This window comes from Apteryx mantelli, chromosome 6 (assembly GCF_036417845.1).
Source record: "Apteryx mantelli isolate bAptMan1 chromosome 6, bAptMan1.hap1, whole genome shotgun sequence".
In the NCBI taxonomy this organism is placed as follows: domain Eukaryota; kingdom Metazoa; phylum Chordata; class Aves; order Apterygiformes; family Apterygidae; genus Apteryx; species Apteryx mantelli.
In genome coordinates this window covers 48,601,526-48,624,974 of record NC_089983.1, presented here as the reverse complement: position 1 = coordinate 48,624,974, position 23,449 = coordinate 48,601,526, and the positions used below count along the sequence as shown (strand labels likewise).

The window sequence follows — 23,449 nt, the reverse complement described above, 5'->3', positions numbered from 1 at the left end:
GCAGCAATCTTTCATAGAACATGCTATCAAATAATTAGTCATTAGGACTTATGAGAAATGTTGATTGCTTAATTTTAAACACGGAACAAAAATATGGATGCGGTACGACGCTATTAACTAAATAGGGATGATTGTTCAGCAGGACGGAGTAGCACTATTTTGAGTAATAAGAGCAAGTCTGTTTGAAGGTAAAGAGTGACTTGTTTACAAACATACTAAAGGTTATGAATTTGCATAGTGCTGTGATCTTATTATCACACTTAAGTTAGGATAAAACTAGCAACATCCCAGGGCACCACTCCAAGCTTAGGGCTTTGGCTGAACTGCCCCTAGTTCTTGCTGAAATAGTCTGTTATTTGCAATCAGCTGCATTCATTGCTGAGCTTCTAAAACATATTTCCTGTTGTCACAAGGTCTCTGTCTGGGCTTTCTCAGCGGCACAGCTATAGCGATTCTCCCGTTATGCAGCCCCTCCAGTGACTCCTTCAGACAAAAGGGCTCGTTTTATGCCCAGCTGGGTTTGCCAGGAGGAGAACATTCCTAATGGGCTCCCTAGGGTTAGACACGCACCACTCCGACTTTATTTCTGGAAAACAAAATAATTCGCAATATATTTAGTCATTAAACCTGTAAAATAGCTATAACCTATCTTTGGCTTTTCTTTAAAAAAAGGGTTTCAATAGTTTTGGAAATCCTATTGGATAATCTTATTGTAATATTTTAATGGAACAATAACTCCCACCCTCCCAATCGTGAATAAACTAGATGTCTATTCATATATGCTCAGAGAATTACAGATCAGTTTCTTTGTCAATGTGAGCCATGACGGTCAAGATACTTTTGAAACGATCAAATAAAAGAAGTGATTTAATTTTGCTTAGGAAAGAAATTAGCCCAGAACTTGCCAGCTAATGTCCAGGAGGAAAATGGTTAGCATACTTTGGGTAGAGTGAATAAGTATCTCTGGCAGCCCAGCCCCTGGAGCCCTATTTGGCAGTCGCAGGCTTGCTGGTTGTACATTTTTATTGTCTTTTGTCCTCGGTCAGGCTTGAAAAGCACTGTTTTATATTTCAAAGAATGCACTGCCCTAAGGAAAGTTTCCTCATCCAGGCGCATCATTCCTGCCCCAGCATCTGCTGCCTCACCGGCAGGACGCACGCTCAGCACCAAACCCAGGCTGCTTTCTCTACACCAGCAACTCTCGCCGCCGAAAACTCTGCTCTTGGAAAAGCTTTTCTCTTCTTCGGCAGAGCACCTCTGCTCCAGCCTTTCACAGAGCCCAGCTCTCCGCTGCCTTGCACCCTGCACAGCCTTTTCCATCCAGGCCAAATCATGCAAAACGCTGCCAGCAGCGCCTGGGCCAGACGGCAGCGCAGGGCAGCAGCGGCGTTGCGCGAGGGCACCTTTCCCGGTGCCGCGCCGGGCCTCGAGTCCGCGGGGGACATGCCCCGGTGCGCGGGCTCTGCAGCACAGGCTGCAGCGCAACGGCTCCGCGGGCTGCTCCGGACGGAGACGGCACAGGAGCAAACGTAGGGCTTTAACTTCCTTCTGAAAAACAATCTGCAACATGGGGCACGATTACCAGAAATAGGGTTTTCCCTTTTTTTCTTTTTTGTTTTTGCCTAGTGTGCTCAATAGAAATTTGGGGAGGCGGCTTGCAAATGCACGTGCTGGAGACTAGCCAAAAAGTATATTAGCACGATGGCGCAGGCTGGGTCCCTCTGCAGCCTGCTGCCCGAGCACAGCCTGACCTGACCGCCCAGAGCACCAAGCTACCTACGGGGTATCAGGAATTGGTTAGCTGGGGGCTGGGGAAGCGTTCGCTCCCCTCGATTCCCCGTCGCTCCCGGGGGAGCGGTGCCCAGCCCTGGCAAAGGCCGCTTCCCTTCCGCACGAAGGCGGGCGGCAGAGCGCTCGCCCCCGAGCAGCTGCGCTGGCGGGTTCGGCGGGGTCCATGGAAACAGGCAGGAGAAGAATTGTCGCTTGGCTTAGAGCAGGTCGGGATCCTACTTCTCCTTTGCAGCTTTTGGTCATTCTGCTCTGAGCAGCGACAAAGCAGGAATCAGGATGGGCAGGATGCACTGGAAACTGTAATTTTTTAATTTAAGAGAAATTTCAGTTTAATTTCACCTGGTTTGACGGTTAGATTGCTTTCTACAGAAACTGGCACATCCATTCCTACTAATTACAGCCAAGTATCTCCAGCCAGGAGAGCTGAAGTGCTGAATTGCAAAGAGCGAAACACCTCCCACGTGGAGCTGTGGTGGCTGAATTCGGGGCCCATGAGGGGTGGAAGCGAGAGACCCCGTACGGGCCCGCAGCTCTCGCGCACCCGGGAGCGCAGAATTACCTGCCGCTCTCGCCACTGCACCCACCAGACCTCTGCCGCCCTTCCCCGGCCCCTCCGTCCTGTCCCTCTGCAGGGTCTGCACCGGCCGGCCAGGAATCTGGGATGAAGGCCAGGGAGGAGGAGGAGGAGGAGGAGGAGGAGGCAGGATTTCCTTCAAAGGCCCACTTACCCCTTTGGTTTTTCCTGGCGAGATGCGCGCACAGGTTGAGAGCTAGACAGCTGCAAACAGGCTACTCGGGCAGAATTAGGGTTTCTTACGGCGGGGCCACAGATGGAGCTGTGTGCGCACACAGTGACAGTTCCCATCAGCGTGACACGTGCTCGCTCCATATCACCGCAAGGTCTGCGCTGGAAACTCGCCCGCGCTGCCCACGCGGAGCCTGTGGCAAACACAGGACGAGGCTCCCGGGGCTCCTCAGCAGGGCCCAAAAGCCACAGAACGAGGCTTCAGTGGAAAAACCGTCACGTAGCACCACAGGGGGGAAAGAATGGGTTAATAATGCTCTTTACAAAAACCCTTTTTTTTATTTCTGAAATAAAGCGCCTGTGTTAATTAAGCAAGGCTGCAAATTACCATGTTGTGCCGTACTTTGACCTTTCCCGCACTGCTTCCTTGGAGTGGCTCAGCGTTCCCGGCGTTCCCCGGCAGCGCACCTTGCGCGGGGGGCGGTGAGGGGCACGTCGAGCACCGCACCGTGAAAGGTCAACCCACTGAATATGTTAGAACAAAATTAAAACTGTTCCAGCAAATGTCAACAGAAAAATCAAAGCAGGCAAGACGTTATCAGCACTGGCGCAAATGAGAGATTATCACATTGCTGCTGCAATAACCTAAAGATAAAAGTAAAAATCCAAAGCAAGCATATATTTTATTTTGCCGTAGGAGAACCCGATGCTGAATAAATTCATCTTCCACAACGGCATATGAAGTGAGGCATGACCTCCAGACTATCCAAGCGCTTGTAACAACACAAGGACGCTGATGAATTTGAAGCAGACGTCACTTTGACATATGAGAAAATCCAACAGATTCTGATTACAATATCCTGTGAAGCCATAATTAAGGCCTTTATGGCAACAAAGAAATTTGGATTACATTATTTCAGTGCTAAACACCCAAAAGATTGAAGGAAGCCAAGAGTACAGAGTGTAACAAGCCATAGAACTCTTTGACAGAAAACAAAGACATTGGCAATTGCAGGATATTTTTAAGCAGTCTTAAGTTTTTCAGAATGATACAGGACAAAAACACAAGCTGCACTAGGGGGAAGCGTACCTTAATTTTCTCATGGTCTCTTCATACTGCATTTTTCGTACGTAATACGTACTATGTAAATCAGATGAACTTTAAATGCAGTCCGCACTGTATTCTACTTTCCTTCAATGCCTCAGAAGAACAAAGTTTTTCATCACTGCTATACTGCAATGAATACATCATTCACATCACACCCCAGAGAAGGCATGTCGAAAGTCCTGATACGCACCAAAACCATATGAACGCTCAGTCTCTTAAAACACTGGCAACAAAGCAACGAGAGCTTTGTAAGAGTCGGAACTGCCTAAACTAAAATCGCAAATAAAAAGCAGGTGTGGGGCAGTGGATAAGCACCAGGCATTGCTCAAACCCTTTGATTTGCATTAATAATAAACAGAATTCGTATGCCACTGAGGAGTACTTGAGAATCTGCCACATACAGTATTTAGCAGTAGCATCTTCTCAGCGACTTGGACCCCAGTGTCGCCCTTCCTTCCCTCGGGGAGCTTGCACTAAGTTTGGCATAAGCTTTCCTCACCTGACTCCGAGCCCAAGGCGACCTACTGAACTCCGTAGTCAAGCGTCCCCTTCACTGTGTTTTTCCAAAAAGCAAAGCTGTAACTGCTCCTTCCTCTCCTTCTTTTCAAGGACGGTGGTCCACAAACAGCCGTTTCTCCTTTCTGATTTGCAGTGGTCCAAAAGAGCAGTTATTTTGCTCTTGTTTATACGTCCTTGCTCTGAATGAAAAACCAAAGCTCAGAGTAAAACTCAGCCAAAACCGCTGATTTTATTTGGTTCTTTGTCAAAGCCTTGTCAAACTTTACCAACATTTTGTCAAAAAATCTTCCCAAACCTTGTCAAAATGTTGGCTGATTTTAGTGCAAAATGTTAAATTACAAAATGATCTTAAATTATGCAAAATGTTTAAAACTGTTCTGAGGTACACGTTTTTACAACAAACCTCCACAACAGTGTGGTGTCACCACAATTTCAACTGGCTCTTAAAGAACACATTGTATTCTTCTGCCATGGTCCCCGGCCCAGATGTTTGCCTTATTCACCACGGATTGATTATTCTCAGTTGACAAGGTTTCTTTCCAAGCTTGAATAGAAAAATGTTTACAAAGGATGCTTTTCAAACTCTGCCAGATTTGGATTTTAACGAATCAGTATTTTCCAAGTTGAAGCTGTTTCGTTAAAAATGCTCAGCCAGCACCAGTTTCGGAAACTGTGCTCAATGCACTCTGCATCCAGCTGTACGTGCAGCTCACTCTACTGAGGAAGGCAGATTTTCAAAGCATTACAGTGCATTTTCACTAGAGGTCCAATTACCTCTTTTGCAAAATTTGAGCTACCTCAGTGAAATAGAATTAAGTTTTCTCAGGCCAGAGAATAAAAATCATCTTACTGTTTCTTATACTACGGAATCACTATGCACTTCATAAAACATGAATATCATTTGTTTCAATAAAAGGAAATCCACCAGAGAGCTGGTTTCATCTTGGCTCTCTATATATTGTTTTCCATTTCCATTTTCTAGGCTTCTCAACTGACATTAGATCAGTCACATCGTATCATATCACAAACAAATGTGTCAGTGCTCTTTAATATTATTTTTTCAGTATTCTCCATCCTCTCATATGCTTTCATAAAAAATACAAACGTGTCAAAGATTTTCCAAATTCATACTGATTTGCCACAGATCACAGATATTTCATATTCTTCATTTTTCTTTACTGAGCAAAAAGAGCTGTGATAAATTTCATTGCTACCTTGTTTTTTTTCTCAATGTGGTTAGTGATGCAGTATCTAATGAATATCCAGGTCAGAAATAATGTCTGAAATACATTATCAAAAATATGTGAATTTTATCAGGTTATTTCAGTGGATGGTCCCATCAAAGCTCATATTTCAAGGCAGAGTTTATGTTGTTAGGTTTCTCGTTTGTTTGCTTTTCTAAATGGGACTCTGATAAAGAGAGAGTTTATCTGCGTGGATATGGAAAGGGGGGAAAGTGTGCCAAATCCCTAGGCAATCCTTGTGCCAGGAGCCATCGCACAACCGCTCCTCTGACTGCCGAGGCCGAGGGGACAGAGGATGGGGACCCCATCAACACTGCCACTGCCAAAAGATTCAGAAATGAAAAGAATGTTTTCCAGTAATGTGGCTTCTGGTTTCGAGCCTTAACAGTTGGAATTTGGAACATTTTTTCTTCTTCCTTTTTCCGTTAATTACAACCACAATGCCTAGGGGCTCCTCTCCGAGACCGTCACGCAGTAAGAGTGGACAGAAGCAAGGCCTCCGAGGAAAACGGGGAATATCCTGCTCCTCACAGAAAGACAACTGCTGGCGACAGCGCCGGGCACCCGCACGGGGAGGCAGGGAGAGCGAGCGGCATGGAGAAACGCGTCTGCAGCCCCACCACTTCTCCATCGCCTGCTCCACAGTCTGGCCCCACACCAGGACCCACGCTCACCTCCATGGAGTTGTGAGTTAATAGAGACGAACGTGAGGAGCAGAAGTGGAATGAGGCAGATCCCTGGGGATTACCCAGCCCGCAGCGCTGCTGAAGGACCACGTCCTCAGCCGGTTTGAGCGCCCAGTGCCAGCCCGTCCCGGTGCACAACCCCAGTCTCATCTCCCTCCTGCAGCCAGCACAGGAGCAGATGTCACTCCAGGCACTCAGATGTACTGACTTGGAGAGCTGTTTTAAGATCATCATACAGAAACGGACCTATCACAACTATCCTAAAATACCGAGGGTTAGACTACAGCCGGGTGTCAAATGCTCACGTTACAGGACCACCAGGAGTGCAGCACAGCGGTAGGCAGAAATCAGGCGGCACCTCAGTGCTTGAGCTCTATTTAGATACACAAGGAGCATGTCTTCATACCTCCCAGGGCTGCAAAAAGATCTGGCAATCTTGTTGAAACAAGGTTGGATGAAATATTCCCCACACTCAGCAGAAGGATAGTGTTGTGCAAAGCGGTCAGCGCTGGTCTGGTGGGGTTTAAGACTTAAGTTTTAGCAAGCCAGGGCTTCTGGACATGCAGAGGTAAACCACCGCTCATTCAACATGCTGGTGCAATTGTTTGCACAATTATCTATAGGGAATATGACCTAGCTGTACTCTTTTTAAAATTCAACAGAGATTTTTTTAGGCGCACATGAACACGGCAGTCAGATTTTGCTGCCCTGTAATTAATTCTGAACCCTTTTTTCACAGGGGGAGGGATAGGAGAGGTGACCGAAAGGCAAGCAACGAACGCACGGTACATGGCAAGTCGCTATTCAGGTGATGGATGTGTAGGTCGGGGTAAGTAAATCTACTGACTGAGGGCAATATTTTGAGGATGCTGTGAATCATTTCCTACTTTAGGCAGAGATATTTCACTGATTTGCAGCAAACTGGCTTCAAGGATTCTTCAGCTGAGACCACAGCAGTTGTTTGCTATCATGAGAAGAGCGTCTCCTAATGATGGGCCATTACGCATGATAAAGAAGAAAACCTTATTTGAATGCCATAAAATCTGTCACCAGTGACAGGGGGAAATGAGAAGCTCATGCCAAAATCTGCCTGAGAATTACAACGTGGAAAATATAAGCATTATGTTTGTGTGTCCAGACTCCCGAGGGACGCATTAAATTTGGCTTCCTGTCACATATAAGTCTGTGCACCATCCAAACACTCTGTCAGCCCCAATTACCGCGCAGGTCCATGCCTTTGTCACCGCCGGCCCTCTCCTGCCTGACGGGGAGGCCCACGAGAAGCAGAAATCCCTGCCAGACGAAGATGGAGGGTAGGCCTCACGCTTCAGCCTGCAAAATGTCACTCCACCTCTCTTTGGGCGGGTGGCTGCATCAGCTCCCCGGGACGGGCTGTCAGCTTGATTTCTCGCGTGCTCGAGGGGCGACGGGGAAAGGTCTCGCACCAGACGGGGAGAAAAGACGGCGCTCCCACCGACGACGGATGGAGCTCCCTTTCGGAGTAGCAATAACTGGAGCACACGCTCGGCATACAGACACCGACAGGCTCCCCTCCTCTCTCCAAAAACCGCAGGGCAAACCCCAGCAATGACCTGAGAGGGAAGGAATTGCAAATGAATACATTGAACTGAGATAATGTCTTGGAAAACAAAATCAAGCTGTTGGTGGCTTGTGCCAGAGAAAGAATCTATTTACCCTGGCCCTGTTGAAAACACTAGCATTGTACACGCCATAAAATGGGAACAGCCGTTGCGCTGTACATGTATTTAGGCTTTTATGGTTTAATTTTTTTGACTTGCACTAAATATTTGTGAAGACTCAATCAGTGATTACTTGCGATTTCTGCCATTCCACCCCTCGAACTAAGGAGGAGATTTCTGCCCTGCGAGGTTGTGTTACATGCTGCACAAACGCAGAATAAAATCATGTAAATAACAGTCTCAGTGTTTTCTGCACTCCCCATTTGCAGGTTTACACTTGCTGTTTTTTGCTTTTCGCTCTGTTACACCAGGGCTGACAGAACAGCATAACTGGAGACTCCTTCCACAGCAAGGGCTCCTCAGTACCCCTGCAGTAAAAACAGTCCTAAACTAATAACATATGGATTGATGTACATATGTTTTGCTGTAGCTTTAATGGTATTCAACCTGCCTGCGAGCCCATTAATGCAACCGCGTGGCAAAAGTCACGAGACGACACCGAGCCTAGGACAAGGCACAAGTACTGCTATATTTTCTTCTCCTTTTGCCATGAAATGATTGGGGGTAAGGGGATACCAAAGTCAGCTCTCAGCAGACAAACAGCTGCTGCGCCGCGCTCACTAACCTTCCTGGGAAAAGCACCACGCAATAAAGCATTTGCAGACTATTCGGGGCAAGGTTAATCAATGGGTGACCTCTGATTCCTGTCTGGAATGGGAGTACATCTTGTCCAGACCTCGCCAAGACCTCCAATCTGTGCTCGTGCAGCTCACACCAATATTTCTTTCTGATTTCCCAGGGTGCCAGTGCTGTTCCCAGCTTGAGGATGGCGTTTGCTAGCTGAACGGTGCCACAGGAGAATCAAACCTGGCACTTTGCAGCTTCTCCCCACTGCTGTATCTCCTAGGTCTTGCTAAAAGTTACCCGAAACCCTGTTCTTTCCACTTGTTTCCTTATGTGGAGCATAAATTCAGAGACTGAGGAAAAACTACCAGCAGCACAGAGTTTTGGGAGGAACAAAATGATCCGTGAATTCTGGCTGAATTCAGCAAAGTGTTTTGGCTTTAAAAAGAGGAAAATGTCAAAATCCTTCAGAAATGACAGAATGTTTCCTTCTGACTTTCCACTTCAAAATGGGAAAACTGTCTCACATTAAAAAGAACAGAGATTAAACAATGAGATTAAATAACCCCCAAACTGCGTAAAGCATATCATCTGGGATATAAGGAGATGTTTTGGGTTGACCCTAAGCAATGCTTTCTCTTTAACAAAAAGAAAAAAAATTGTCTCTACTTGAATCAACTTTCTTTTGGTTTGGCTAGTACATTTTAAAAAAAAACATTATCCACCCTGCTTTAATTATACTCTCAGCTTTCAGTTTGAGTAAATCCAAGTTACCTGGAAATCTAATGCTTTTAAATGCTTGGAAGTCATGAATTTTTATGGTGTAGCAAATTTTTGGGGGGTATAAACTCCCCTCAAAACCACCAATGATGGAAAAACAAAGCATAGCCTAGAGTGCTGATTTGGAAGTCAAATAGCTTTTAGAAAATAGCATACAAAATCAAATCAGAAGTAATGTCAGGATATCAAATGTGTACCTCAAGCTATATTTGAGTCAAAGAAAAAAATCTACTCTGGGTTTATTAGATTCCTGAGAAATGTCATAGCCGAACTTGTGCTGGATACATACACCGCACATGTTAAGTACATTGAACAAAGCAGCTTTGTGTATTCATGTGCTATAAAAGTACCTTCTTTAATATGTATAAAATAAAGTAATGGCTATTTTTCTCTTTTTCTCTTTCTACGTAGCCCATTTAGTCCTGACCCTTCAGACTTAGACTTCAGACTGTAGCTTACCACCCTCAGAAGCAACATTAGTTGCTCCTGTAGCACCAGAGTTTTACGCCCAGCAGCAAGGGATGCAGCATCAGCTATTTTCGACCCGCTCCCTGAATGGGTCAGATTAGCGTCTGGGATGATGAACAGTGGATGTTAGGGCTCTTTTTACCCTGCCAGCACACTGCATTACTACCTAGTTTAAAACACAAGAGCCTGAAGTGGGCAGACAACCCACAACCTCGGAGAACTCTTCTGGTCACTGCCAAAATCCTGGTGCATCTTGGCTTCGTCCTGTTCCAGGAATCTAAGGCTGCCAGAGGTTTCTCTGACACTGAGTACTCCTCCATTAGGTATTTAAAGTAGCTTTACACTTTTGGAGAATCTGGCTATTAGTCCCCAGTCCAGCCCACTGTTGTTACTAGTGAATGTTACTATTTTTTGTCACTGGTTAATGTCATTAAGCACATCCCTCCCCCCCACAGCACTGACCACGAGGTGAATCGCCTGCACAGGGGCTGAAAGACCCGACAAATAATTACAGATTTCCTCTACTGTTCCATGTCCATTTTCTCGTTTTTAAAGACAGCACCCAAACTGAAGAACATCCCAATGTGGAGAGCCCTTCCGATCCATCCTCTGCCTTGTAACATCTCCTAACCTGTTAGCAGCGCTGCACACAAAACGGTCGTCTTCAGAATCAAGAGCCTCTCGCAAGTTAGGTGACCCAGGTATGTTAAAGCCCGGATAAGACCTTCCCAAAGATAAAGAAGGTAATTGCCATCGCTTTACAATTTAATTAATTACTTTGTGTTATTATAATGGTTATATTTGATTCCTACAAAACTGACTCAGATTGCACACAAAATTATTAACTCATAAAAAGAGAATATATCCTCTGTAATTAAAATTATATCGCAAGGTTTTTTTTGATTCTCATCAGAGAGTCTGCTCTTAGTAAGGATTAACACAAGCTAAATATTAACAGAAGTTATACTCTGCAGCTAGTGAAATACTTCTCAAAGACTGACGTTACAGGCTCCGAGTGCAGCCAACTCAAACCCCCAGTTGCTATCACCGGTTCCTGTGCAGCAAAAGTGCTTCATTTTGAGCAAAGCCCTCCAACACCCCCAGTTGCACCAGGCCTTTTCTGTAGACTGCCATAAATAATAAACTCTGAAACTCTGCCAGGCTCGTTGCTCGGCTGGAGACGAGGGCCGCGGCTACGTGGGGGGCTCCTCCGCCAGGCCAGAGCCCGTGGCCCCCTCCAAGGCTCTCCTCCCTCCTCACCTCGCGTGAAATAGCCTTCATCTATCAGCATTAATAGCATGCCTCACAATACCTCTTTTTGCGAATGTTAGGAGACTAGTGGGGTTTTTTGATGTGTAAATATTTATCAAAGGCATCTGTATATGCTTAAAGAAAGAAAAAATGATCAACTGCGGCTTTACTGGAGATAATAAATACATGTTAAAGCCTGCTATCTTGTAGCTGCCTTGAATAATGAGTAAATATTATTTCACTGCATCCTGTTCCAACATTGAGAATGTCCCTTTTTCTTATACAGGGACCCAAAGAAAAACCTCAGAAATCTTGGCTTATTAAACACAATGGAATGCATAAACATAAATAAGCCATTTTTCATGCAACTACGAGATCATGATTCTTTACTATCAAATAGACTATTTTCATCAGCAGAGAAGAAGGGGGCATCAAATCTGCATGAGACCTCGGTGACTAGAAGGAAAATGAGGGGTTTACATGGAAAGAGAGGTCGTCAGCAAGAGGGTCATTTTCTTTCTGCAGCTTCATAGCAATTTGCATCGCAGGCGGGTAATTCCACCTCCACCATCTCCCTTGCAACTAGGTTATTCTCTGTTCATACTGCAAACAGGAAGTTCTTAGAAGAAAATATTGCTGTTGAACCCAAAACTTCTTTCAGGAACGTTCCAGTTTTGACCATTTCTTTGGCAATACTGTCCCAAAACAAATCACAGCCAGCGGCAGGCGGCGAAAGCAGGGAGACGGCCCAGGGCAGCCCCCCAGGGCACGGGAGAGCAGCAGCGGAGCAGCCCTGGGAACGGGCGTCCTGCGTCTCACCCCACTGCTCTGACCACTGAACTACTCTCACCTCTCTTGCTCCAGGCTCATACTCATCGTGATGTCAAAGAATCTTGCAGGACTAGAAACTTATTAAACACCAGCTGAAAATGTTTGCAGCAGCATTCAGAGCCGTTCCTCTCCTATTCGATGTCCTGGTTGTTCGTATTTTGCTCTAACTTCGCATGATTAAAAGTGTATAGGAGTTTTCTTTTCTACGGAGACACGCTATTCAAAGAGAGTAATGAAGAACAGTGATAAGAACGATTCAAAGCAAATATCAGGCTTTTCTCAAGTTTCCATTAACCTTCCCTTGCAGGAGGCTTCAAGGAGATTGCTCGGGGAAGAAGATGTTTGGGGAGGGGAGGCGGCTGCATTTGGTTGCAAATTATTTTTCTTTCTGTCTCAGAGCCATTTTCAAGAATCCTTCTGGTTACAACCGAAACCTCTTCAAGGTAGTAAGAGATCAGTTTGACTTTTATTACTTCAATTACTCAATATTGTTATTCCCCTTCCTAGACTGTTATTTCTAACCTCAGCTTTTCAACACCGTATTTGTAACTCGTGCGGTCGAAGACTTTCTGTGCGCACACGCGAGGAGAGGAGCGAGCAGCCCTCCGCGGGCCCACCTTGGCGGGGCGCGAAAGCAGGCCGCAGGAGCAGGCATTTATGCACCCTTAGCGCAGAACTGACCTGAGAGGTACCTTAGCACCTAAATACATCGGGTGCGGAAGGAGCCGAGCTGGGGCAGAGGGGTCTGGCCGCCGTCACGGCACCGCTGCAGGAATGCCCCCAAAACCCCAGGGCAGCCAGGAAAGCCCGCACGGGGCATCGCCGGGGACAGGCCAGCTCCTCCGCCAGTGACCACGGCAGTCTCAAAGAGCCATTTTTCAATAGCAAGACTGAAAAAACCTGACAAGGCAAAACTAATAACGAATTAAGCACACGGTCTGTGCAGCTCTTCCTCAATCCATCTGCATGAAAAATGTCATTCAACCCCCCCCTCTATTCTACACTTGCTTTGTGTCTTCAATAACAGGTGAGCTGAAAAGATGAAAAATGAGAGGAATCATTTTTCTTCCTCTTTTTTTTCTATAAAATTCTTTATAAATTGGGCGCACATGTAAATGTTCCTCTGGGATGTCAGACTGATTGAGCTTGTGCATGAACACAAAGAAAAATAACATCGCTGCGTTTGGCACCAGCTGTGCAAGGCGCCAGATTTAATTCGACTGGGCCCAGACAATAGTAAGGATTTTCTCATTTCTAGCTTAGCACAAATCACTACTATCTACCATGTGAGTTATTTAAAATAACTGCTCTGTCCCAACATTGCAGGTACCTTTCTGAGTCAGGCAAGAGCAGGGAGATTTTGTACGTTAGAATTAAAATTGTGGCCAGACCCAAGAAGACGAAGTGAGTGGTGCAGAGACACTCTCAGACGCGCTGCCCCGGCTGAATGATACATGAGGAGGATAAAAAGGAGGATATAAAGCAGTGCAGATTATATGCCAAAAAGACAGAAGAAGATGTAAGTCAAGATTTTTAAGCTTTTTTGTAACACAGGCTACATCTTCAGAAAAAGCCTATTTTACATTCTGTCCTCCAATCCTTCTGACAGGTGAATAATATCCCTCTAGCAGCTGTAGCAATTGCTTCCATGGAGGAGTAATATTAGGAAAGCATTGATGTAGTTTAACTATTTTTAACGTAGCATTGCAAAAGTTTGGCTCAAGTGAGAGAAGTCAACAACGGATGACCAGATGATTTGTATTAGCAATTCCACATGACCCCAAAGACCATAGAAATCCCCTGTAAAATGAAGAAGTGGTGATCTGTTTTAATGTATACTCTTTACATCCTGCTTTTTTTTTTTTTGCTTTTTTTTTTTTTTTCTTTGCTGAAAATCTCTCTTCAGGCCTGTTGAAGTGCAAGTTACCCTACGTTATAGAGCTCCTCATACTCTCCATGTTTGGACAGATGCAGGGGGCCAAACCACACAGTGAGCCAGATGCTGAACTCAGATCCATTCACAGGGAATTTTCAGTCACCCAAGGACATGTTTGCACTAGCAATTTATGAATGAAGATGGACCCAAGATGTGCAAGCCGTACATTACACGGTGGAATTTAAAATGAAATAGCATACCCATAAAAATGGAAGAAAATGAAGCTAAAAATTACCTTGTAAATTTTTTAAACTTCCCAATGATTTTGGCCCACAAAAAGATTTGGATTTAATTTAAAGAGGAAGCCAGTGACATTAACTGGTGGTGCAAATAATAGGATGCAGTTATCCTGCTTTATTCCCACTGAAAATCTAGCCTTAGATCTTACATTTATATTTCATTTTCAAATCCTACTATATAGCATGCAGCAATTTCTGGGTAGTTCTGCATCAAGAGATATTGGGCAGCAGTTGCACTCCCTTAATCTCCCAAAATGACAGGAAAGTTGTTCCACAAGAATACTGAGCACTATGAGAGGATCGTATGCTTTATTCAGCTACACGGTTTTAATCTGACGCACTGTTGTGCAGTCATGGTGCTGGCATAAAAGAGATGCCTGCACCGCTCAGGAGGATCTCACCAGGTAGCAGACAACACGGTTCTCGCTTCGCTGTGGGAAAGCATGCTTTGCCCCAGAATCACCTTCCTTACTTAGAGACAAAAGCCACAGGCGTGCCAGCCGAAAGGGGGAAATGAGAAAATCAAAACCTAGCAGTCATTAGCTAGCACGGCACTGGCATACCGTAACTAAATCCCAGGCAGAGGATCCAAAGCCTGGCCATCGGTCTTTCTGCAAGTTATCCATATCATACAGCAGCGTCACTATCATTCATTTTTAGAAAAATGCTAAATTAGAAAGCCACTTAAACATCACCATAAACATAACACCAGCGTGCGTAATAGAAACAAAATGAATTCCTATTTCCAAAATCTCTAGGCAGGACATCAGCTTGGAGGGCTGTGAAATATTCTCAAATGTATATCTACAAAGTAAACGCAGCAAAGCATGCTGTCTGCATGACTTAAGGCTCAATACAAATTGAAAATCGCTAATGGAATATTGTGCAGTTTGTTCATATTAGGAGCAGTCAAAAATCATACATAATGTAACAATGTACATGCAACAGCAGGCTCACACAAGATAATTTAACCATGAGGAAATGGTCTTTGAAGTGGTCCCTGATGAGATTTTGCTTGTTCCTAAGAGAATCCAGATGTATTCCAGAACAGCATTTTAAAACCACTTTCTAAAATTACACCCCCTCCCAGTCATTACAGTGCATTATAGTGACACTCTGCAGTCGGAATTTTATGGGGAAAATTACTTCCGAGTTGTATTTTTATGTTAAATGCTCCTCCTATATTATTTGAACTCCCACTTTGACAACTGTAGGCATTTCATTACTTAACATATACATCCCCTAGTCTTTACATTTTGTAAAATATACACTGTTGGCCAAATCCTGCCTTTTTTTAACCCTGCAAAGCACATTAAAGACTATTAATCTTGACTTCACTGGGGTTACGGTAAGGTAACTAAGGGTAGGAATTGGCCTGAATAGTCATGGTTTCACCTCAAAATGTTAACTCACAGTTTTTCCAATCACAGAGAGCAGCCAAGGAAAACCAAATACCTTTCCTTTCTCACGCTTTCTTAGCATGGCCTCAAAAGTCACAGTGGACAAACAGCAGCTTGTTCTATCAGTTTGTGCCTCGGTGCTGTTAATTTTCCTCTCATGGGACATCTGCATAGCAGATTAGTCTCCGCCTGGGATAGGTGACTTCTGCAGGGATCGCTCTGCCCAGGGATCGCGACTAGGTGGATAAAGCTGCCTGCCTTGCCCATCGCTTTCCCACCGTTTTCTCTCCTTGCAGAACCTCGCCTTCGGGTGTCAGGGGACTTACACGGTCGTACTAATTCACCTCTTCATGACGTATCTGCATCCCTCGAGGTGCGTGCTGCCATGGGACCATGAAGCTGCCCAAACTGGGACCGTCCCTTTCTCCCTCCCGCAGCAGCCGGTACAACGAGGAAACAAACGGGGACTGTGCAGCAGCATGGCCACAACCTGCCAGGACAAACTCACGTCCGTGGTTATTACCGTCAGGGGTTACAGCCTGCCTCCCACCCAGCCTGAGAGCACATACTGCCCTGATACCACCACCGTAAGATGCTCCTAGCGGCAGTAATGCAGGTAGGGTTGAGGCAGGCGGGTGATGCAGGATACAGTTCTCGCTCTGTGGGCATACCGGCTACATACCTTCAACATTCATTTAAACACTCATTTAAAAGGCTGGCTGGAATTACACCTCTCCACACCTGGGTATCTGTTCCTGTATGCTTATAAATAGAAAAAGCCATGCAAATTCTCTAGGAATGTGATCAGAAACTGTTCCATCTAAATGACCTAAAGAGTGGACAGGTTGTAATTCTTACTTCAGGAAAGCTCTTATTACAGAGCAGACAGCTCAGAAGGTTTACAAGCAAAGAATATATAATTTTAATATTTATTCTTTATGCTGCTTTGTCTCAAAAGCAATAGAAACAATGTGCTTGGGTGTACTAGCTGCCTTGAACTGCGTAAGTCAAGGATACCACAGCTAAAACGGAAAGATACCCAAATAGTCACTATCTAAATAGGGCCCAATTTACTCTGGTCCAGGATATAATTAGGTTCCTTCTTATTTTAAGAGAGACAAACACAAACTCCACATACATATAATTAAGACCTGCAATCTTAACCTACCATAACAGGGTTTAAGAAAGAGCCTTGCTGTCACTCTAAAGGCAGCTTCCCGTTGTGAACGTAATTACAGTTTTTATTGGCACTTCAGACTGTCTCCCTCCTGAAGAGATAACACTGTGTATTATTAAAAGTTGAGGAGGCTTGTTACCCCGGGCTCACCCCGCACCACACTGCTCGCGGCCATGCTGCCTGCTCTCCTGCACGCTGCTACGCTCCACACGATAAACGGAAGCCGAACAAATCGGAATAATTTTTACGGAATTTCTGTTTGATGTTATCGGAAGCACTGAGGCACCTCTCCCACCTGCTCCGACATGCCCATGCTCACAACACACTGTTGCCCCTTCATAAAAAACAGGGGAGAGCAAAAACGCAAAAACAAACTGACACGAAACCATCCAATTCCCCCCATCTCAGCTAGAAGGCTGCAAACAAAAGTTCAAATTAGCTAGCACAGTCTGCAGCCATTAAAGCCAGAGAGCACATCATATCTAACATCAGGGAGGGAGCGGGTCTTTTCTACGGGCTCTCCAAGAGGGGGGGGATAATTACATAGGAAAATAGCCCCATGCATTCAGAGCTCCCTTTACGAAGAGGTCATATGACCTCTTGGGGGTTTGGGGGGGTTTTTTGCTCAAGATTTGACCTTCAGAAGGTAATTCATGGGAAACACTAACAATAACTTATTTCCCCCATCTATGTTAAGTGCTGGGGGAAAGCTATCAGGCAAAGGAAATTGATTTCCTTTCAGAGACAGAAACAGACCCTGAGAGGGATTTTATTTCTCTGTAAGATTACTATATTCAATGTTAACATTATTTAAACTGCTTTGAATGGATCTGTACTCTGCAACATCTCATTATGCTTCAAAAATCATCTTAATGATTAAGCTCTACCAAAAAATACAGCTTTATGGCATGCTTTCATTACCATTAGAGACGTTCTCTATATGGGAATGACGCGCATCTATCACAGAGGCTTTGTGAGTACGGGAAAGAAAAGGAGAACGTTGCAGTGCAATAATGTTAGTATTTCTGTCTGCAAAATCCTCAAAGTTGTAATGATTCCGTTCAAAGACATGAGATTTTGCATTCTCATGCAGTACTTCTTAACACTAGAAATCTTAGGAGAGTTGGAAGCATTAAACATAGATTCTGTTGGATACATTAAACATAGATTCTGTGCTTAATCTTTTGTATTGGCTGTTTCCTTTCCATATGGTACCTGTCAGGAGTATAATTTTAAAATAAGCTAAAATGTGTGCCTTTATTTTCACATTGTACTATGTATATGAACAGCACTTATCACTTAGTAACACACCTGCAGAACTGGAACTTGCATTTGCAGAACTAAACACAGTTTGTACAAGGGAATAAGTAACACAGACTATTACAGTTTTTCTTATGCTTAGCCAGTAAAGCTGTTCCAAACTATTTTTTTTTCCTGAAAAAGTCTCCCAAGAAAGTTAAATAAATTTAGGTTTTATAAAATTGTCTGAACATATTTGCATTTTTCAGTGAAAATGCCAAGTCCTCTGACCAAACAATGCAAGTAATCAAAAACTGAGAGGCTGGAAAAATGTTTTGACAAAATACAGTACTTTTTGTTAAAAGCACATGCTTCTCTTTCCAAAGCAGCATTTAATCAAAAGTCAAATTTTCCTATTCAAAACAATTCTGACAGCTGGGATGGGGTTTCGAGATCCCGTGCTAGCTGCAGAGGCTGTGGAAGAACTGCAAGGAGCCAGGCAGCGGCGGGCTCGCTCCGGGGACGAGGCCGAAGGAGCCGGGGCTGCACGGCGTGGCGCGCTGCTCGCTCGCCCTCCGGGCTCTGCCCAGCTCCCCCGCGCTCACAGCGCTCTTCAAACGGGACCTGCAAGGAGTCTGGCTCAGCCAGGCGAGGAGCACCCGGCTCCTGGGGCTCCTCTGACGCAAGCCTTAAAATTGTCTTTTCCTTATGCAGACGTGATGGACAAGATGGATGAGATCCATGGAGCGTCACGTTCCCAGGCAGTAACCGGGTTGCTGATTTTGCTTGCGAGCGTTACCACTAACGGATTTGAAAATAAAAACCGCAACGCATTGGAGGCTCCCACCTCTCCCAGGCGCTGCGTATCTGCGGGCACAGCTGACTGCGCATTTGGCAAAACTGGGCAAAGCTGAAGCCTCCAGAACAGAGGGGAGCAAACAGAGCTGTGGGTGGAAACCTCGCAAAACGCGCCACTTGCCAAAGCCTTTTGCTCAGCCTGACAGAGACTTCGCTCTACTCTCACGTTTCAAGCAGAAGGCAGCCACTGCTGTTGCAGTAGGGCCTCTTAAAAGAGAAGAAAAGGTAAATTGTCACAGACAATAATCAGTTTATTATTGAAACGCTCACTCCTTACAGCCTTGTCCAACAATACCTTATCCTGCACGTGGTTCACCGCCCTTGGGGAGGCACATGGGAGCCCAATCCTCCCCAGCAGGTTTCCAAGCTGTACAGTGGCCCTATCAGCAGGAAGTCTCAAACCCAAAACTTTCTGCCAGCACCTCACATGCACACACAGAAATATGTCTCCATTCCAAGGTGAATTTTTTGGTGAGCAAGGAAGAGCATCTGACCTCCACACAAACTGAAGGCTCAGCCTATATTGCTAATTTGTGGTATAATTATCCTTCCTCCCCTCCCACTTAGTACTTACTAGGCCCAGAGAAAAGATCTGCTTCTTCTGTGATGTTAGACATTGATATGCTGTAAAGAATTAAGGGATCCGCACTGCACTGCCTAATTTGAATTTCTACTTGCAGTTCTCCAAACTGGATGGCAGGAATTAGATGGGTTTCATCTCATTTGGGGTATGGCGTATTGGTGAAGAAAAAAACATGATTGTATGTTACAAAGATTATCGTGCCGATGCCAAGCACAAAGATTTCTTGGGATAACCTAGAAAACACATTCTTCAAGAGTTACCACAGCTATTTAGTTTGTTTCTCATCAAACTTGCAGACAACAAGAGAAACTGGAGAGCTGATATATAAAGAGGATGACTCACCCATTCAGAAGTATTTCACTCAGCAAGCTTCGCGCAAGTTAACAGCAGTCACTTCAATACAGGCAACTCGGACGCAGACACCTGGAAATCAGGCCACATAAGATATGTATAAGGACGGGATAAGGTGGTACAATCTACACCAATTAGCAGTGACTCTGAAAGACTTTTGCACCACATCAGAAAACTGGGTGAACACAAGAGCCCAGTGCGTGTTTGTGGCTAAAAGGATTAGCACAATTCTTGACTGCGTAAACAGCATTAATGTGTGGGAGGTATGAAAATGTATTACCTTGGCATTTAAACTTTGCAAAATTGCTACAGGATAAATTATGCCCCACTTCTGGAGCCAAGGATAAAAGCATGCTGGTTGGTACACTCAAAAAGTTCAGGGGATTCACTCAGAGGATAGTGTAAAATACATTTAAATAGTGAAAGACTTACGCTAAACAGATTAATCTTCTCATCAAGGAAAAGATTAACTTGCTCATAATCCGTAAGTACATATGTGTTGCTCAGAAATCTAATAAGAGACGCTCTTCAATCTAACAGGCAAAGTTATAAAAGATACTATTGCTGGAGGTTGAAATTTAGTCTAGTATCCCTTACTTTAAACTGATTCATTTCCAACCATAAGTACACTTAATAAGGGGAACAATTTACACAGGATTGGGGCGCATTCTCCATCACTGAAAAGATCTTAATCAAGATTTTCCCTCTCAGATGTGAATGCCTGATATTTGAACCCATTGAAAATGGTAGCTCTTTAGGCATTAGACAGACAGTCCTGTATTGCCCCTCCCAAAGGACATGCAGACGGGAGCCCCTCCAAGGCTTTAAGCCAGCCACTGTAGAGCTACGTGATCTCCAGCTGTGTCATGCCCAGCCCCCCATAATAAAGCGGCTGGAGGATGGGTCTACGTTATGACAACCTTATGCTGACCTCTTGGCATTGCCCTTTGAGTGCGTCGTTCCCCAATAGCCTGCGCTGTGATCCTGACCGTGCTGTGCTCTCACTGCCTGTGCATCCCGTGCAGTCTGTGTCAGCTTTCTTGAGCGTAGCAGGGCCCTCTTCCTCCGCTCTAGCCCTTCTAATCGCAAAAAGACCTGGCTCTCTGAGCTTTTTCCTATTAATTAAATCCTATTTAATGCAAATATGCCTACAGTTACAATGAACAGGGGAAATATTTGTATATAGTCATTGGTACTTATGGGAAATACAGTTCTGCATTGAATTGCAACTAATAATCCAAAAGCACTACTTGCATGGGTGTTTTACAGCCCTCAGAAGGACTACGTCCAGCGCACTGTGGCTCTATACAACCCTCAGATGGTCGTACCTCCCTGCAGACATGCAGCAGCAGGGGATGCCCCATCCATCAGACCTTGAAGTGTGTGTTTCCACCTTGGTGCTTTCCCTCCCCCTGCACCTCTGTGTTTCCTTGCTCTGCTTCGCAAGCTAAGAGACGCCCCCAAGCAAAGGGAGAAACGGCTCCAATTCTGAGGTATTCTTGCAAATAGAGATTTTTAAACTCTTTTTTCCCCAGTCTCCTATTAATGTGACCAATAGGAGGAGCGAAAAACTGGATAAGGAGAGGGCAGGGGATTCCTGCTCTTCTGAACTGCTGCTCTCTTGCCAGCAGCCCGCCACTCCAGCAGCTTTGAGATTGATGAGGTTGCTGCTTACTTGGAGGAGGAACCAGTGGGCCAATATGCAATTCCATTCAAAGCCCGTGTTTAATATTTATAGCTAGGTTAGAGCATCAGAAGGCTAAATCACACAAGGGTTCTGAATTACTTTCTCATTTTCCCCATTCCGTCCTCTTCACCCTAATCAGCAGCAGTAGTACCTCCATATGGAAACGTCCCATCTAGTCACCCAGCCAGATTTGCAGACAGAAAGCAATTTGCCAGTCAACATAAGCATTAACAAGAAAATCCCCTGGGCAAAATTCCTGCATGAGATTCGATGAGCTGTAGATATCTTAACAGAGTCCCCTAGCTTTCCAATGACTGGCTTTTAATAAATTTAATAATGCAAATACTGTGAGCTAAAGTTAAAGATTAGTTTTGTAGTTTTTATTGCACTTATTTGGGGCTGGGAGTGTTTTGAATAGCTTGTGAGCAGCTTTAGTTGTTTTCCTTGTCAGAATGCTGGCCCTGGGCTTGCAGTTAGATGCTCATCTCAATTGTTTCAGTTCAACAACTTTTTCATTTTCCTAACTGCCTCAGTTTTAAGATAGCCCTAAACTGCAAACAGGAAAAAAGAGAAAAGACTTTTCTTGGGTTTTTCAGGGGCATTTGAAGTACATAAGAAGGGAAGTCCCCTCTGACAAACACTAAGGCATATGCCTGTATGTAGGCATAACTAGAAAGCAATTTCCAACCTCTTAATGACTCCAGGTGGGGAGAGGGAACTTATCAGTCATTTCAATCCCTTATATGGCTTTCACAGATGGATCCAATGTTGCTGAAAATGACACGAAGGATAAAAATGAGAAGATATGATCCCCTGTCTCTGTGAGCCATAGGAGACTCCAGACTTCGTAAGGCTGAGAAAACAGGCGTGTTTCTGCGAAGAGAGCCAAAGCAGGACTGCAAGCCTATGGACAACCTCACCTGGGATGATCAGATCCTGCAGTCCTTAATAAGACTCCTTTGATTAACGAACAAGCTAGTTCAATGAGGCTATTAAGGATCACAGAGGTCTGGAGTCCTAAGTCTCAGGAGCATGGATAAGCGTGTACAAACCACACTGCGCCAGCTACAGGACAAAGCCTCTCCTCATCCTGTTCTCCATTTCATCCTCTCTGCTACCAGCACAGCCGCATCTCCGTTGCCCTTCACTGCTCTACCCTTTCCTCCTTGGAAGAAGCAAACATGTTAGGAAGATGGAATCTTGACATCTTGCACTTAACAAAATGTCAGAAGAATTTATTAACTGGTACCAGCAGCCTCTACATCTGTTAACATCTCTTAATTTGCAAATCTAACAGCCAGAGAGGTTAGCCACTTCAGAACCGTCTTCGTAAGGGAAAGAGACAGGACTTTGGCTTTGTCTCTGATGGAAGAAGTACAACAACACACTCACACAGCAGCAAACTCTTAATATTGATATTTTGCGCTGCTGTGAAAAAAATGGTGTATCTAGCTGTGCTGTTGCAAATCACAGTCCACCCCATCCTCTCCATTCGGAGTGCAGTGATGCTTTCTCAAATATAGCAGTACTTTTGCAGGAAACTCATTACATAGAAAAGAACTTTTCCTTCTGAACTCCCTCCCCAGTGCCAACCGGACAGCCTATTTCTAACACACCTTTTCTATTCTTACCATTACAAATGTTATTAGCTTTTAAGAAATTATATCACGCACTTGTATGGCACACAGTACTTAGGGCAGAAATAGGTAAAGCACTAGTAAGACAGGAAAATCTCTCTTTTTGGAGACTGTAGCCTGCTAAAAAAGTAGAAATCAATGATACAGGTGTCTGAAGTGGAGAGAGTTACGGCACCTTAGATCAGATCAGGGTCTCTAGCCCAGCTCAGGCACTTGCCTCTGTATCGGGAACTTTGGGGAAAAACCTCAGAAGTATTGGACAATTCAGCTTTCCCCTCATAAGGTGGCTAAGAGGGCAAAGGAGAGTTTTTCCTCTCATCACAGATATCAGTACCAGATGGTATTCCCGAGATCTGTTCTTTGCCTCTGAATGCCACAGCAACGAGTAATCTTCTAAAAAGTGATTTGTTCACAGCTGAACCTCTGACAGACTTTCCAGTGTGACCTGCCTCTATTTTGTTTTCAGGATTAACAGCAGAACCCATCCTTCATCTGCTCACCATGATGCTTTCCTTTTTCCTCACTCTCCTCTATAAATCTGTAGCCAGGGAGTCCGATAGTTTGTTTAGTAACATCCTAAATGATCTTTTTTTTA

The 23,449-nt window shown here is 44.7% G+C and overlaps 1 long non-coding RNA gene across 2 annotated transcripts in view; it reads right to left on the bottom strand.

Annotated features, from left to right (window-relative positions):
- LOC106496638 (uncharacterized) overlaps positions 1-23,449 on the bottom strand; it is a 90,117-nt gene that overhangs the window by 51,027 nt on the left and 15,641 nt on the right. For both annotated transcript variants that reach the window (XR_010884615.1, XR_010884614.1), the window contains exon 3: positions 19,522-19,602. This is a non-coding gene — a long non-coding RNA (uncharacterized lncRNA). The remainder of the gene's footprint in view (positions 1-19,521; positions 19,603-23,449) is intronic.